Below are 17902 nucleotides of genomic sequence, written 5' to 3'. Positions count from 1 at the left end.
GGGTCCTGGGATAGAGTCCCACATCGGGCTCCCTGTGGGGAGCCTGCTTCTCCCTCTGCCTGTGTCTCTGCCTCTCTTTCTGTGTCTCTCATGAATAAATAGATAAAATCTTTTTTTTAAAGTCCAAGATGGGTACTTGGATTGGCAGGCAGCCTTCCTCCAAGGGGAGATTTGGGCACCCAGGCTCCTTCTATCCTGGGGCTTTGCCACCTCCTAGGCCACGCACATGGTCATAGCAGCAGGGAAAAGAAAGGCGGATGAAACACATCTGCTTCTTAATGTCCTCAGCCCAGAAGAGAGACACATTGCTTCCACTCACACTCTACTGGTGACCCTTGATGACAAAGGAGATGGAGATGTAGCCCAGCTGGGTGCCCAGGAAGAGGAGGAAATGAGTGTGGTGACCAGCTACCCCAGCTTGGTCAAGAGGCCAGGGAGCACCCAGGCTCTGCTGGAATTTCCTCCAGACAGGAGGGAACCAGCCCTGGGGTAAGTAAGTTGAAGGAGCCAGGCTTGATCCCAGTACACTGGCTGACCGTTGGCAAGGGAGAGCCCTTACTGGGTGTCCTCTTAAGGGCAATGGAAACAGCCTGTAGCGGACGCCAACAGGAGAGCTGCCCTGAGTTCTTTAGGAGAGCAGGTTGTGAGGAGTTAGTGAGCAAAAACCCCTGTTCTGCACCTACCAAAGCATTTATGGGTTGGCAGAGAAAGAATGTTGTGAACTTTAATTGGGCAGCCCTAGTGAGGTGAAAGCCTCTCTGAGAAGGGACATATGAGCAAAGACACAAAGATGCTGAATCAGAAGGATACCTGTAGAAGGGAAGGGAACAGCAAGTGCAAAGGCCCTGTGGTAGGAACAGGCCCACTATATTCAGGACCTCACTGCAATAATCTGGGCCCGAGGTGATGGTGGTAACAATGAGTGGGAGCAAGGGGAGAAGTAGTTGGATTCTTGATCTATTTTGTATGTTTATCCCTCCTTACCTCACTTCCTTCCTTTTTTAGTTTTCTCGAAGGGACTCATGAAGACACACTGAGGTGTTTCCACATCTGTGCCCTTTTCTAGACGGTAAACCCTTTGAGGGCAAGGCCTGGGCCTGACTTCTCTCCTTACCCTCACACCTGGCACGGGAGGGCCCATTGCCAGGGCCTGGCAAACAAGTCTGTGGAGAGACTGCACGTCCTCCTGAGTCATCAGATTTCACGGGGCTGAGCCGAAGCCCTGCTTGTCAGCATATTGCTCACTGATGTGGAAAGCTTTCCTGTGGTCTAGACACTCCTGACTCCCATCTAAAGAGACCTTCTAAAGAAGGGCAGTGTGTCCGATGGAAGGAGATGGGGCTGCCGTGTCCTGAGCTCACAGGGCTACCAACTTCACAGGTTCTATTCAGTCCTGGATGTTCCCACGTGCTAATTTCCCAGGAGGCGACAGGACACGCAGATGGCTGTGCCCAGCAGGGATCCCGGGCCCCAAGCAGCAGGGCCCTGGGCTCCTACCATGCTGGGCTCAGCACTGCTCGCTCACTGGCTTGTGAGTGGGATCCCCAGTGACTTTTTTGGGGGGGAACGCCTTGAGCTTGGTTGTGGTGTGCTCTTTCCTCACGGCCCTGCAGCCTTCGTTTAAGCTGGGCCTTTCCGTGCAATCCCCCTGGCCGCCCCCACATTTGAACAGCAACTGGGGTACCACTGATCTTTACAACCCAGGCTCTGGATTTTGAGAGGGTCTTACATTCAACACATTGCTGCAGGCTTCCGGCTTTCTCCAGAGTCACGTTCTGAGAGTCATGTATTTCCTGTGCTCTCATGCCACAAATTAACTGCCTTTTCACTTTTCCCACAGGTTTCATATCTCATCCTGTGTGGCAGGGGATCATGGTGTAGCGGTTACAAAACGTGTGAACTCTGGAGTCACACAGACTTGAGTGGGCATCACAGCTTCTGCTCTTCCTTGCAAAGCCCTCTGAGCCTCAGTTTATTTGTCTGTAAAATGAGCACAGTCATAGTATCTACCCAGGAGCTCGGTGGTGAAGATTAATTGAGGTAGTGACATAATGCCTAGACCCACAATAAAGACAAGCTATTATTGTCCTTAATCATAACTCAAAATGAGGCGGCTGGAGCTCAGGGCTGGCGGGCGTCCCCTCCCTCCGGCTCTACATCTTGCTCCTACTCCTACCAGCCTCTTGGTCCAGTTCCACAGCAGGCCAGAGCAAAATGAGAAAGCCCTGCGTGTTCTGGGCCTTTGGGGGAATCTGTGAATAGCTGAATCCGTGAATGATGCCTCTGCAGGTGCCAGGGCCCGACAGCCCCACCCTCGCCCAGCGCCAGAGCTCTGCCTGCCAGACCCTTGTCAGCGGTTACAACCAACAACTGCCTCCCGCTGCCCGAGTTTTATCAAAAGCTCAGTTGAGAGAAATAAAGTTCATGGGGGTTATTTAAAGGCCATGCATTCCATCCATTCTTCCAGATGAGACTTATCCCTGAAGCGAGTCGGGCTCTCATGAAGCTGAGTTGCTCTTGGACCACATGATTTAGCTGCCACAAAATCTTTATTATGTCCCTCCCTTACGATGGGGCTTTATGGAAAATGACTGGAGGAGTCTGGCTGTCGCATTTATTTTGGGACGCTGCTGTTGCTAATACTTGCTGCCCCAGGCAGCGTTCTCTATAAGACCCAGAAGGAAATATATTTTAGGCTCCAGCTCCTGGCAAAGCTCCGCATCCTCAGAGCAATCAGTGGGCTTCTGACCTCTGGGCAACGGGACCCGTGAAACTAACTCCTGTTCTCATTTTCCTCGGGCTTCCAGGAAGCTCAGATTCAGGGCTCAGCCTTTACCCTCGCCGATCTCTTGACCTGTGACACAAGGCAGACGATTTCTTTCCAGATGCTGGTTTCTAACAGATGGGATTGTTAGGAGATATTATTATCATTTCGTATGCATGTTGTCAACTGCATCAGGGCTCTGGGGGGACCGGAGTGGGAGTTTCTATCCTGGAAAGCGGCCGAGGGAGACCTGGCCAGGGTGGGTGGGAGAAGCACCGGGGCGGACACGGAGGAGAGGAAGTGGCACAAGCTTGGCGGCTGGGGGACGCGTCCCTTCCTAGGCCACCGCGGAGGTGAGGGAGGTCCGGCCTCCCTGAACCGGAGGGTGTGAAGGGAGATTTTTCCAGGACTTTGAGAAGAGAACTGCAGTCATTGCTCAATTTGAACTTCTCCCTGCGGCCCCCTCTGGCTTTCTGGGTATTTCTGTGATGTTGTGAAACACCGAAATTTGCAGTGTCTTGTTTCTCTTCCTCTTCGCTCCCCACCCCAGGCCCTCCCACCGTCTTTTCCCTTTCCCTTCCTGGCCCCCTCCAGCGACCACTGCCCCCCATCCCTCCCATCCGTCCGTGGGCCCTGCTGTGTCTGCGCTGCCAGAGCAAACAGAGGAGGCGAGGACTCTGGATCCCTGCAGGAAAGCGAACGCCAACGGAACGCTCTACTCCGAGCCACTCATTTAGGAACCAACGTGACTGCCATTTATCTGGTTTATGTTCCTGGGTCCTGTGCCGCTGCAGCTGGTGGCACATTCCCGAGCTGTCCTGGCCAGGCCCCCTCACCTGCCTGTCTGTCCATCTAGCTAGGGCAGGCTTCTCATTCTGCACTATTGATATCGGGGGCCAGATGCTTCTTTGCTGTGGGGCCTGTCCCGGGCTTTGTAGGGTAGTTTGCACCATCCTTGGCTTCCGCTCATCGTTTTTCAGGAGCACCCCCCACCCCATGACAATCCGAAAGGTCTCCAGACATCACCACATGTCCCTTAGTGGAGGTGGCAGGGCACCGTCCCCAGGTTGGGAACAGCTGTCCCTTTCCCCCTTGCTCATTGGTATCCTCCCTGGACAGAATCTTTTCTGGGGTACAGACCCAGTTTGTGTTTCTTCCTGCAGCTCTGGTCACCTCTCTTGGGGTCACCATCTCCTTCTGACTAGCAGAGGGCAGTCCTCGCGCATTGTGGATATCAGGCCCATGTTGGTTTGGTCTTGTGGGCCTTCTCTCTCTCTGCCAGCCGTCATCGTGCAGGTGGGGACTCGCAGGCACAGGGTGCACAATGCTAGCATGTGGCACAGGCAGGGCACAAGCGCAGGCCTCTGTCCCCAGCGCCCAGGCTCTGGACCCCTGACCTCCAGCGATACCCCTTCCCTCTAGATATGCCTCAGCCGGAAGGCAGACAAGATCAGGCTAAAGCCCAGGGAGGAGAGGGAGGTGGCCCGCTTGAGGTCACGCAGCATCGCCTGGATCACTTTGATGTGAGGCCAAGCGTCTTGGGAGTTGGATTTAGCCTTTATTCTGGTCTAGAAATGGCCAAGTGGTGTTGCTTAAATGTCTGACAGGAGCCCCCGACTCTGGTGAGTGGAGGAGGTGCAGGGAGGGCGCTTTGCTACCTCTGGGAAGGGGACTTGCAGGGCTCGCAGACTCCGAACGGGCGAATTCCTGGCTGCGGACCTCCTGTGCTGGGCCTCCGTGGGCAGCGGTGCCCTCCCTGCCCTGGGCGCTGGCGGAAGAGCGCTTCTTACCAGGCCCAGCGATGATTGATGAAGGAGGAACAGGGGGTACAATGGAGGGGCTTTGTTCCCTAAATGCCATTCACATGACTCTCTGACCTCAGGGCTCTTCCCCTTTCTCTTGTCTTTTTCTCCTTCACTGCGTTCAGCTCTGCTACAGTTTCCCTTCTCTGTTTTTCTTTTCTCAATCCACACAAAGCCCTCAGAGGGCTGGAGCGGCCCCCAGGCCTCCTGCCTCTTTCTGAGGTTGGTTTCCAGTTCCTGGACTGCGGTCCTGGGGTCGTGTGCCCTGGAGTGCGTGGGAGGCCTCTGGGGGCCTGGTGGGGAGCAGGCAGGCACGCCTGGCTTGGAGCCGCATCTTCAGTTTCTAGAAGCCTTGTCCGCAGCGACTCTACTCCGCTCAGTCAGAATCACCTGGATAAGCTTCCAAACAGACAGATAACCAGGCCCCACCCTGAGATTGTGATTTCGTGGTTCTGGAGTGCGGCCCGGGATGGACAGGATGTAAAATCTCTCCAGGTGATTCTGACGTGTGGCCAGGAGTGAAAGTCACTGTTTTATGAGGGCCGAGCGCCACACGGAGAACACGGAATGCTGTTTAGGGGAGCTGGGGCCCAGTCACACAACCCTCGGCCAGCCAAGTGTCCCAGGCAAAGCCCCTTCTCTCTTGGGCAGGAGCCCCTGAAGGAGAGATGACAGATCTGGGGAATTTGAGTCTTGAAAGGGGTTTGGAAAACCAGCCAATCCATTCCTTCTTTCTCTCTCTTTTTAAAAAAAGTATTAATTTATTCATGAGAGACACAGAGAGAGAGGGAGAGACATAGGCAAAGGGAGAAGCAGGCTCCATGCAGGGAGCCCGACGTGGGACTCGATCCAGGGACCCTGGGATCATGACCTGAGCCAAAGGCAAACGCTCAACCGCTGAGCCACCCAGGTGCCCCCAATCCATCCTTTCTTTCTATAAACATGAAGCCTGTGTGTGTGTACGTGTATATGGGGGTGTGTAAGTGGACTTCCCGGGGTCCCTCAGGGCCACAGGGTCAGGCCTGCGGGTCAGGCTTTGGGCTGTCTCCTCCCGCTGACTACACTGTGCTGGGCCCTTCAGGGAGTTCTCTCCAGATTAGTCTGCGGAGGAGACTGTGTCCCTGGGAGTAAGTACCAAGGGGTCTCCCCACTGTATACAGGGGGGAGGAGGCTGGCCTGCCAGATCCGGGGAAGGGGAAGCCAATGGCTCCAGCCAGGGGGTGTTGCTCGATTTGCAAGAGAACTTTTGCAGAGCTGCTGACTTTTTGCAGCTGTTTTACAGGCCCTATGGACTGAAAAGGGGAAGTTGGGCTGCATTTAGAAAGTTGTCCACAAAGAGGAATGGCGGGGGTGGGGGTGAGGAGAGTGGCTGGGTTGCAGAGCAGGAGGAGGAAGATGGGTGAGCCAGGAGAGATGCCAGCAGAGCCCTGAAGATGAGGGTTTGACTTGGGCCTACATTTGTCACTTTGGAAGCTCTTGGGGCTGGTGGGGGAGAGGTTGGGGGGCAGAGAGGGCTGTTGGGGGTAAAGAGAAGGGGACAGAAAAAGCAAAGAAAAGACGGGGGCAGGGAGAATGAGTTCCCAGTCCCAGAGTCTCCAGCTCTTTCTTGGATTGGAAACAAACACTGAGTGTGCTGGGAGCATGGCCAGTCCTGGCCCAAAGGCCCAAAGAGCGGTTTCCTCTAAAGGGGTGCAGGGACATGGTGAGAGGTGCAGAGACAGCAGGAGAGGCTTTGTCAAGTTGGCCCAGCCCCCATGCCGGGGGATGTTGAAGGAAGAACTCCCCACTCCCCCCAAGGTGTGCAGAGATCTCTCTGGCCCTAAGGCCAGGAATGAACCCCACCCCCTCCGGCCTGACCAGGGGCTCAGGCCCTTTGAAGCAGCAATAACAATCCGGCAGAAGGCTCCTAGCCCGGGGGTGGGGCTCCCAGGAGGGGCCCAGAGACCTGACTGAAGATATCCATTCCTGAGTTTTCTGCTCCTGCAAGTAGTTCCCACTGCCCCATCACAAGTGTCCTGCCCCAGGTCCCAGGGAGAAGAATGGAGCTTCCGGTGACCATTCTGGTCCCCCTCTCCCTGCCCCCACCAAGCCTGCTGTTCCCCCTCCGTCTCTGGCACCTGCAGGGTGCTATGCTCAGCTACCCCCACACTGAGCCTTGGCCATGGTGTGGGTGTGAGGATGGAGCAAGGGGGTCCGGGTGGAGGGATATCAACTGTGAGCTGAGTTCTCTTCACAGAAGGTCCTGCGCTCACTGGAAATGTGCTGAGCAAGCCTTCTCGTCCCAAGTGGCTCCACTCAGCAGAACCAGGAGGAGAGGACTCAGAAGCAGAGACTATCTGTCCTAACACTGACTGTGACACACTGGCCACAAAGATGGTGCCACCGTCTTCCTCAGGAACACGGGAGAAACAGCAACCAGAGGGAGCTGCTCCGAGGACGGGCACACAGGGCAGCCGTTGAGGGCTGCCTAGGTCACTGGGTCCCCCTGGGGACACTCTGCTGCCTTGATGGTGAGCATCTGAGGCCAGAAATACAGCTCTCAAAGAGCCTGCTCAGTGGGCCCTTGGCACAGCAGGCAACTCGATTCAGCTCAACCAGACTCTGTGTTTATTGAGTGTTTAGTGAGTCTCTACTGAGCACCAAATTTGCGCCATCCACCACGCTAAGTGCTGGGGGTGTAGGAGAGTGCAAGCCGGACATAGTCCCTGGTATAGGTGCCGGAGGGCTTATGTGACTCTGTGTTCCTACCCCCCAGGGGGGGAACGGGAGGAGGCCAGGCCCTTCCCCCTGTGTCTCACTGGAGAGAAGAGACAAGATCCACTTACAGGAAACACTCAGAGAACCAGACACAGTTTAAATAGATACATTACTGGCTCTGCTAACCACACGTGGACATGGCCAGGTCCAGGCCGTGCACGACTGAAGAGCTCTGGGTGCACTCCCCAGGCAGCCCCACTGGGGCTGAGTCACTTTCCAAGCTCTACGGAAGGATGGAAGATTAGGGGGGCCTGACTTCTAACCTCGAAAAAAAAAAAAATCACATGAGTACGCTGGACTGGGAAGTCTGTATGGACTCAACCACCTTCCTTGGTTCCTTCTTTCCGTTGGCCAGCCTCTCTCTTTCTCCTTCTTCCATTTCACTCAGAGCTGGAAGCCTTCCATGGCAAATGGGTGGACGCCAGGTTTGGCTGAATGCTTACCGTTCACAAAGCACGGTGCTCGCTGCAGTAGGATTATAAACAACACAGGCCTTACCCTTTAAGGACTTTCAAACCGACTTGGGCTCATGAAATGCTGTAACAGAAGATAGTGAGAGCTGCTTGAGTGGGGGTAGGGGACTGCAGGAGAGTTGAGTCCCATCCCTGAGTACAGGATTTGGAATATCAATGCTGTGCTGTGTGTGCACGAGCCTGTGCGCACTCCCTGGTTTTTTAATCTCGAACTTCAGAGAAATTATAAGAATATTACAAGTAATTTCTGTCCGTCTTTTCTAAGGTTATTTACATCATCTGGAATCCTTTGAGAACAGGTTAGAGCCATTTTGCCCCTTTGCCTTAAATACTTCAGTGTGCATTTCAAGGGCATTGCTTGACATCATGCGGTTCCCTTATGGCTGAGCCTTCCTCTTATTTCCAGACACCATCGGATCACTCTAAACCCTAAATAAAACTTGCTTAATGGCAGACAGCTAGTCTGCTTTTCTGCTTGATGCCATGCTGGCAGTCTGGCTGTTGGGGGCTGCCTGGGTCACAGGGTCCCCCAGGGAGGCTCCCCTGGCGTCGGTAGCCGTGCCTGAGTCGGCCTGCAACCAGACAGCTAATCTGCCCCGTTAGAGCCCTGGCCAGGCCTTGGCTCAACTGCTCTCTTTCCCTTCACTTTGGTTTTGAATTTTCTGTACATTCTCCCACCCACAGATATGGATGTTGCATGATACTGGCTTTCTAGTGTCCAGCATGGCCTGATGGAAGCGGAGAGAACCTGGCTGGGCACTCACTCTCTCTGGGCCTTGGATGGCAGCCTGGGCTCCTCTGAAAGTACAGGGAGGCTTCCTTTCCCTCATTCGTGGGAGGAGGCTCTATGGCTTGGTCTGGCTCTCAGGCCAGTGGCCCCGCTCAGGACTGGCAGTCATCGACCGAGGGAACATTTTCCAGAGTACAGCTGAGGGACAGAACGTCTCCACGAGATGGGCTGGGATGGGCAGGGCTCTGGAAAGGCCCCTGCTTGTTCTGGGAGGTGTTCAGGATGCTGAGGCTTTGGAAATCCATGGTGGCTGTTCATGACTGTTCCCAGCTTTGGAAGGCGGAATGAACGGGTGCCCGTTTCTTTAGGTTCACTGGCAAAGGTGAAGCCCAGTGCTGCTGACCTGGGACCAGGCCCTCTGTGGGGCCTGGGGAGGGTACTGGGCGTTGAAGGGGAGCACGGTGTAAAGGGCCGGACTCCAGAGTCATGAGATGCTGTTCACGTCCAATGGGCCTTGGCTGGAGCTCCACCGGCACTGGCCTTGACACAAAACCAATGTGATCTCTGGACCTGCACTCAAGCGAGCCTCTGATGGAGCAGGTTGGAGAAACCCCAGTGAACCGGTGAAAACAGAACATGCTAGAGGCATTTAACTGGGTACATCAGCCCCACGCAAGGAGAGGCCAGGGAAAGGAGACACCAGGACGGGCCTGCACAGTCAAGACACGCTCCAGGGAGGAGGTGAAGCCTCCCTTTCCAGCCGCCTCTTCCTGCTGTTCTGCTTTTGCACACAAGCAGCACACCCAGTTCCAGCTCTGTTCTGTTATCGTGGGCAAGTCAGTTTACCTCCTTGGGCCCGTTTCCTCCTCTGTGAAATGGGAAGTGGGGCACTTGTACCATGGGGTGGGGGGTGGGGCGGTGCTGAGAGGGAATCCAACGTGGGTGGGCTTCAGGGGTGCGTGGAGACTTCACAAAATGAGCCCCAGCCCAGACTTTGAGAGCCTGCTTCTGCATAGGTTTTGTTTGTTTGTTTGTTTGTTTGGAATGAGCTCCTCCGGTGGTCCTTGGAGCAGAAGCCAGGTGCCTATGGGGTCTTCACATCCCGGGTCTCTAACTCGATTGACCCCAGGCTCCAGAGACCCAGACCCAGGCCTCCATTCCTTGAGTCGTCCTGCCGGTTGTCGGGGAAGGCCTGGCACGGGTGGGGGCACCCCGGCTTCCCACCCGGCCGCCCTGGGCCCTCCCACTCGGGAGCTGTGCCCTGCTCAGGGTGGCCTGAATGCAGCGCCTTCTCCTTGCCTAGGAAGCCTCAATGCACCCGTTACCATTGCCATGGCGCTCTCCTCCCGGGCCCCATGGAAATCACGAGGCTTTCTGAGGCCTTGTGCAGACTTCAGAAAGGCCCCTGCCCTGCCCCGGCCCCTGCCCTGCCCCGGCCCCTGCCCCTGCCCTGCCCTGCCCGGCCCGGCCCGCGCCGCCTCTAATCCCGCTCGCTCGCCCGCTCGGCCGCGGAGACAGAGCCCCCTCTCTCCTCCGCCCGCCCGGCCGGCCGCTCGCTCTCCCACAGCGCTGACGTTTCTCGGCGGCCCAGCTGGCTGCAGTTTTCAGAAATAACAATATCCCCGGGGGGAGGAGCGGCGGGTGAATGGGCGCCTTTGTCCGGGGCCCGGTGAAGCCCGATTAATTATGCGCCGCGGAGCGCGGGCAGCGCGAGGCCCGGCCCCGGCGGCTGAAAGGCCCGGGCTTGGGAGCGCGCCCCGGCTCCGCGCCGCCGCACAAAGGGCCGAGAATCAGAAAACCGCCAATTACCCCGCATTTTGTGTTTGCCCTTGTCTCGCTGACACCGCGGACGGCCCTCCCCGGGCGGCTGCACTTTGAGGGTTTTCAGGCCCTTTCTCGGTTACCAGGGGCGACTGGGCAGCGGGCTGGGGGCTCGGGGAGCGCCGGAGGCTTGGGTGGGATCGTGGGCGCGGGGGGGGCGCCCCTGGGGACCTGGGTCTCAAATGCAGGCGCTCAGGCCAGAGCTGCGGGCCGGAGAATGCGGATTCCCGGGCCCGCCCCAGAGGGCTCCCTGGCTCCCGTCGCTCCGGGGTGCCCGCGGCATGCTTAACAGGCAGCCTGGATGGTTGTATTTTTTTTTTTTTTAAATGAAAGGAGAACAGGGAACTGCCCCCATCTTCCGCGTAAGGGTTCGTGCCTTTTGACAAACCTACACATCTGTGTAACCTACATCCTATGAAGCTACAGAGCAGTGCTATCATTCGAGAACGTTCCATGGATCCTCTCTCCAGCCTCCCCTCCCCACCCCCACTCCAGCACCTACCGCCGCCCACCCGCCCCGGCGGTGGGGGGGGGGGCGGCGGGGCAAGGGACCGCTGGCCTGACTTTTAGCATCACGTTCAGTTCCACCTGTTTAGAGACTGTGATAAGTGGAGTCATATGGCATTCACTCTTGTTTCTGACCTCTCTCGGCATAAATGTTTTTGACATCCGCCCATGTTGTGTGTATCAGTAGTTTGGTTTCTCTTTATTTATCTGTTCACCTGTTGATGGACACCTGGACCGCTTCCAGTTTGGAGTTGTTATAAATAAAGCTGCTATGATCATTTTGTACAAGTCAGGTCCCTCTTGTGGACATCTGTTTTATGTCTTTGGGGTAAATATCTAGGAGTGGAATTGCCGGGTCATAGGGAAGGTATTTAGCGTTAGTGGATACCACCAAACTGCTTTCTAAAGTGGGTGTACAATTTTGCATCCCCACCAACAAAGTAGGAGCGTCCCAGTTGGTCTCCAGTTGATCAGCACTTGGTGTTGCCTGTTTCACTTGAGCCATTCCAGTGAGTGTGAGGTGATAGCTCGAGCTCATTGTTGTTTTCAGGCCAGGTGATTTTAATTACTGATCTCCAATGACCACACTTGGGATGAACTCCTGTCTGGTCCAAGTCTTGCACTTGCCTGTAAGTTCCAGTGTGGTAAATGACCTCCCCAAAGCCCATAGCCAGAGACCAGATGATTACCCAGGACTCCTAACTACCAAACAAGGGCTCTCTCCTTGATATGATGCTGCCTTCTTGGCTTACACCTGGTGGGCCAGGGTACATGTGCTGCTGTGTGTGTGTGTGTGTGCGTGTGCGTGTGTGTGTGTGTGAGAGAGAGAGAGAGAGAGAGAGAGAGGGAGGGAGGGAGAGAGTGGATCTTGCTTTGCCCAGGACCATTCAGAATGGACCTGGAAGGGCATCTCTTTTCCTTTTTTTTTTTTTTTTTTTTGAGGTTTACTTATTTTTTAGTAATCTCTATACCCAATGTGGGGATTGAACTCACAATCCTGAGATAAAGAGTCTTATGCTCCTCTGAACCCCCAGGTGCCCCTGGACCCAAGCAGTAGCATCAATGGGACTCTGGAGTCAATAGATTGGGCTTGGCTAGGTAGGTGTGGACACATGCACACATAGTGACAAAGGTAGAAACTGGTTTCTGGCTATCCTTGACACTTACTTCCAGGACACAGACCAATCCCAAGAGTCCCTTTGCTTCAGCCACCCATAGAGAGTCTTAGATGTTTTCTTTTTCTTTTTTTTTTTTTTTTTTTTTGAAGCTTAGATGTTTTCTGATCAAGCACAGATGAGGTGTTGGGTGATGGGACTGAGGAGGGAGGAGTCTTGGGCCTCCAAAATCACCTTTGCCTGTAAGCGTTTTCCTAAGTGTGGTATTTATTTATTTATTTATTTACTTACTTACTTATTTATTTATATTTTTTGATTTTTTTTTCTAGGTGTGGTTTTTAAGACCCTCTGGAACCTGGCCTTATAGCCTTGTATCTGGCTGCCTCCATTTTTTTTTTTTATTTTATTTATTTATGATAGTCACAGAGAGAGAAAGAGAGAGAGGCAGAGACATAGGCAGAGGGAGAAGCAGGCTCCATGCACCGGGAGCCCGACGTGGGATTCGATCCCGGGTCTCCAGGATCGCGCCCTGGGCCAAAGGCAGGCGCCAAACCGCTGCGCCACCCAGGGATCCCCTGCCTCCATTTTATATACTATACTCCAGTGATCTTAGATGCCTATCCATCCACCATTGTCCCTCCATCTTATCAATACATACCATGGTGATTGTATTCTCCAAAGGTGGCTGCACCAAAATATATATCCCATCCCATGTGCTCTTTTTTTTTATTAGATTTTATTTATTTATTCATGAGACACACACACACACACACACACACACACACACACAGAAAGAGAGGCAGAGACACAGGCAGAGGGAGAAGCAGGCTCCATGCAGGGAGCCCGATGTGGGACTTGATCTTGGGACTTCAGGATCACGCCCTGGGTGTGAAGGCAGATGCTTAACCGCTGAGCAGAGGGGTCTGAGCTAACCCAGGCGTTGCCCAGGTGGTCTCCTTGCAATGTGATTGACTTTCCTCCGGCTGAGCAGAGGGGTCTGATTCCTCTCATTGAACCTGGGCCAGGAGGTTGTGACTGCTCTGGCCAATAGAATTTAGCAGAAGAAATAATTTAAGACAAGTCATATAACTTCCACCTGGCTCTCTCTCTTTTTTGGGTTGCTCATCCTGGGAACCCAGCCACCATGCTGTAAGAAGCCCAAACCAGCCCACCTGGAGAGACCAATGGGGAAAACCGCATGGAGAAGTACTGGGGACCCAACCTCCAGTCAGCATCAGCCACCAGATTTGTGAGTGAATGAGCCTTCAGTGATTCCAAAGCCCAGCCGTGGATGCTTCCAGAGGAGGCCCCAGACAACACGGGGCAGAGACAAGCTCTTCCTGCTGTGCCCTGTCCGGATTCCTGACCGGGAGAATCTGCAAACATAATAAATGGCTGTTTGATGTGCAGCCACAATAACTGGAATGCTTGCAGTACTGGTATTCCTTGTACCCACTCAATCTAATTTCATAATCCCCTTGCCCTGCTTCCAGTTCTCAATTGACCTCTTTGGTTTCAGGGGCAGCTTGGATGTCAGGAGCACCCCCAGCCTCCCTCTGAGCTGCGCTGGGATTTCCTCCTTGGCACCTCAAGTATCTGCTCATCTTTGCCTTCTCCACACTGTCCTATGACTTCATGTCTGGTGTTTGCATCCCCCATAAAAGGCTCCCTGAGAGCTAGAACAGCATATGTTTTCTCTCTGGACTTGTAAGGGCCTGGCACCTAAGTGTTTGCTGAGAGATGGCATGTCCCTAAAACAGAGGGAGCAGAGCCTGAATTAAGGAAGTCACTATTCTGCTTCCCACTCCCTGCCCTCATTTCTTTAGGGCCGGGCCTTAAGCAAGAGAGACAAAAAGGACAAGAGACAGTCCTTTCCGTCCAGAGGATTTCGGTTTATTGTTTGATTGATTGATTGATTTCGGTTTAATTAGCAAGATAGTAATAGAAAGACTAGAACAGACCAGTGTATGATTAAATGAGATTCACAGTCCCCAGAATGGGGAGAGGCCTGCATATGGAATGGGGTGGTCAGGGCAGGCATCCTGGAGGGGGCAAGGACTTGGCTGTAAGAGCAGAGCTCTGAAACAAGTCTTCCTTTGATAGAACTCCCAGCCTGGTTTCCCCACCTCCGCTCACCGGGGCCCCAGCTAAAGTGGGATGTGTGTGTGTGTGTGTGTGTGTGTGTGTGTACATGTGGGCACACATGTATGGTTATGGAGGGGCATCGACACGTCTCTCTCCTGGGATAGTGTCTCGAGGACAAGTCTGGTCCTAACCATCTTCTCAATTTGCTCCTCTTTCCTCCCCCTCACCAGAGGAATGGGATAAGGCAAATGGGGTGGACGCACAGGCAACCAGATGTATACCCGACGCTACGGGTGGACCTTAAAAGTGTAGTGCTGACTGAGAAAGCGAGAAGCAGAATAAAATCTACGGCACCACGTCATTTATGTGAACTAAAAACACACAGTGCCTGCTGGTGGCAGCCGTAGAGCTGTGGACTTGGTGGCTGTGGCCGCTGGGCTGGGCTCGGCGGAGGCTGGGGAGCTGAGCTGGAGTCACAGCCAGTGCGGCCGGAGAGGCTGGGCTGACCACCGCAGCAGCAGGATTTGCAGGCTGTTGTGTTTTGCAAGCCATGGGGCATGTGGAGCCTCGAGAAAACATGTTTCTCAACATCTGCTAAAATCTACCTTCAGTGGTGGCTATTCCAGAGGTGGGTTTGAACCCTACATCACAAGACGGGAAGCAGCATTAGTACCGAGCACAAGCCCTGCTGGCAATAAAGGAAAAATGAGATGCTCCTTGACAAATGATGCTTTTAAATCACCCAGACAAGGGAGGATCTCTTTAGATCTCAGCCCAGATCAATAAAGCTAATGATTTACTAGAAGGTCAAGCTAAAAAATGAAGTAAATGTATGATGAATTCTGAGTTCTTGTTAGTTTATGTATATGTATATAAATAAAGTGCCTCAAAGCTAAAAACAAAAACAAAAACCCTAAACTAAAAATACATGTACATAGAACGACAATGTACATTTTAGAGGGACACATATAAACATATTAATGTGGTTGCCTTTAGGAGTGGGGGACACTGGGGTAGTGAAGGAGCATCATAGGGATAAAATAAAACAAGAGACGGCCTTTGTGCAGAAGGAACAGGGATGGGAGTGTGCCATTGAGAGAATGATTGGCTCAACTTGTGCACCTGAGGTCCAGCTAGAATGAAAAGTCAAAGCCAAAATCACTCTAGGAAATGATACTCCCAACTTTAGGATGGCACTCACATCTTCATGGGCAGGAGGGAGCAGGACTATGGGCAGGGATTTAGCTGTAGCTGAAATGTTTTATTTCTTTAAAAGAAAAAGAAATCTGAAGAAAATGGCAATCTGTTAACATCTGTTGAACTGGGGCACCTGGGTGGCTCGGTGGTTGAGCATCTGCCTTTGGCTCGAGTCATGATCCCAGGGTCCAGGACTCCAGGAATCGAGCCCCGCATCGGGCTCCCTGTAAGTAGCCTGCATCTCCCTCTGCTTATGTCTCTGCCTCTCTCTGTGTTTCTCTCATAAATAAATAAATAAAATATTTTTAAAAAAATCTGTTGAACCTGGGGAATGGCCATGTGGGTTTCTGTTCAATTATAATCGTTTTTTGTTTGTTTGTTTGTTTTTTAAGTAAGTTTAACACGCAAGGTGGGGCTTAAACTCATGACCTCAAGATCAAGATTCATGTGCTCTATCCACTGAGCCAGCCAGTGCCACTCCGTTTTATTATTTATGCCATTGCCTGCTATGTACAGAGTGAACAGCCACAGGAAACTTTTTTCTGAATGGTTGAATTGATCAGCTATTGACCTTCTTGGGGATGGCAGATACTAGGTGGTCATTATACAGAACTGCTACAAGTGACCCCTCCAAGGGGAGGGGTTAGGGCCTGGGCTCTGGGAACCCCCTTATATAGTGAGGAGTTCAGCAACTCAATCTATGGTATAGACTATACTGGATGACTCTTCCCATCCCTGGCCACAGCTGATAGGTATGGAGGGAATATCTGAATCAAGCTGATTCAATCAGATTCTCTCTGTCAAGATTCTGGGATTTTTTTTTTAAAAGATATTTAGTTTGAGGCTTTTTAAAAAATTTTTATTTATTTATGATAGTCACACACACAGAGAGAGAGAGAGAGAGGCAGAGACACAGGCAGAGGGAGAAGCAGGCTCCATGCACCGGGAGCCTGACGTGGGATTTGATTCTGGGTCTCCAGGATTGCGCCCTGGGCCAAAGGCAGGCGCTAAACCGCTGCGCCACCCAGGGATCCCAAGATTCTGGGATTTTGAACCAAGAGGCAGAGACTGGTAGATGTGGAAATGGGGCTGCTTTCATGGAAGTGTTCTAAGGAGGGGGTTCATGGATTCTAGAACCTCTTAGGTCCTTGGAACTGTCCTGCCTCTGGCCTGTCCTGAGGCTGAGGTCTTCAATCCCTTCTTGAAATTTAATAAATTTATTATTGTTTGCCAGGGTTGATTTCTATTACTTGTCCTGTGGAGTAGGTTAATATAATATCTTATTATATCTTCCAGCTGTCCCCTAGTGCTGCTTTTAATACATATGGTACCTTTATTCAGTTAGGAAAAGGTGTCCCTCTGGACAGACAAATTAGAAAAAGCTGTTTTTTCCTCCAGGAAGATACAGTCCCTCACCAGGATGAAATGTTTGGCCAGTGGAATGTGGGGCTGGTTTCAAGGGCCACCATTTGTATACTGGCTGATTTGTCCTCTGCACCAAGGTGTCATTCAGACTATGAAGCAAGCACTTATGTCAGATAAGATTTATTAGAAATGTTGGTGTATCATACAAGCCCTATTTAGGACTTTAATGCTCATGACCACAAATATATAATTTTTAATCTTTGTGTGTTGAAATCTGTAGAAAGTCAAGCCTTGGGGTGCCTGGGTGGCTCAGTTGGTTAAGCATCTGCCTTCATCTGCCCCCATGATCCTGGGGTCCTAGGACAGAGCCCGAATTGGGCTCCCTGCTGAGCAGGGTGCCTGCTATCTCTCCCTCTTCCCCTCCCTGCTTCTTGTGCTCTTTCTCACTATCTCTCTCTCTCAAATAAATAAATAAATAAATAAATAAATAAATAAATAAATAAAATAAGTTAAAAAAAAAAAAAAAAAAAAGAAAGTCAGGCTTTAAGGGAAATTTAGGAAAATACCATGGCCTGGTAAAGTCAACAGAAGCCTCATCCCTGGTGAGTAATCTTCAGGCTTTCCACCAAACAGCCTGGCAGACATTCTTAAAATGTCAAGCAACACTTCTCCTTCTTCTGTGGGAACACACCTAGCAAGATCCAGGGCACAAGAGCAAGTGAGGTGTCTTGAGCTGTGGCAAGAGTGACATGGAAATCACACCAAAGCATTGGTGGCCATGGGGAAGCAAGCGATTTGAGGAAGGAGAAAATGCTTTCAGAAGAGGCTGCTCTAGCTCTGATTCATTCATTCATTTTATATCCAGCAGCCCCTGCATCTACTATGAGTCCCACTACCTCTCTGAGAGCAAGTCGAGTATAGAAAAGCAAATCAAGAGCTTTCCCAGGACAGAAGGCACCCCCCCACCTGGAGCCTGTACCATTGGTGCCATGTCTACAAGTATAGCAGGCAGTGTAGACTAGCAGTTAAGGATATGAGTCTGGAATCAAAATGCCTGGGTTCAAACCTCAACTCTGTCACTTTCCAGCTGTGTGACTTTAGATATGTTACTCAACCTCTTGATGTTGGTTTCAAAACATGTCCACAATCCTTTGATTCTCTTCCCCTCACTCCAGTCACTGGAGTCTCTGTCCCTGGCCCTTGAACCTGGGTAGAGATTTGAGAGTGCCTAGGCAAAGAGACTGCAGCAAAAGTGACATGTGTAATTGTCAGGGCTGGAGTAGATA

General features: G+C 52.4%; 1 long non-coding RNA gene and 1 pseudogene across 1 annotated transcript; both read left to right on the top strand.

The window, feature by feature from the left end:
- Window positions 1–7090: 7090 nt before the first annotated feature.
- Window positions 7091–13394, top strand: LOC144324037 (uncharacterized). Its single transcript, XR_013389412.1, has 2 exons — window positions 7091–9362; window positions 13109–13394. It is a non-coding gene; the product is annotated as an uncharacterized LOC144324037 (long non-coding RNA).
- Window positions 13394–14877, top strand: LOC144324404 (mitochondrial import inner membrane translocase subunit TIM14 pseudogene; annotated as a pseudogene).
- The last annotated feature ends 3025 nt before the right edge of the window (window positions 14878–17902 follow it).

This window comes from Canis aureus, chromosome 11 (assembly GCF_053574225.1).
Source record: "Canis aureus isolate CA01 chromosome 11, VMU_Caureus_v.1.0, whole genome shotgun sequence".
NCBI lineage: Eukaryota > Metazoa > Chordata > Mammalia > Carnivora > Canidae > Canis > Canis aureus.
This window is presented reverse-complemented; position numbering and strand designations above follow the sequence as displayed.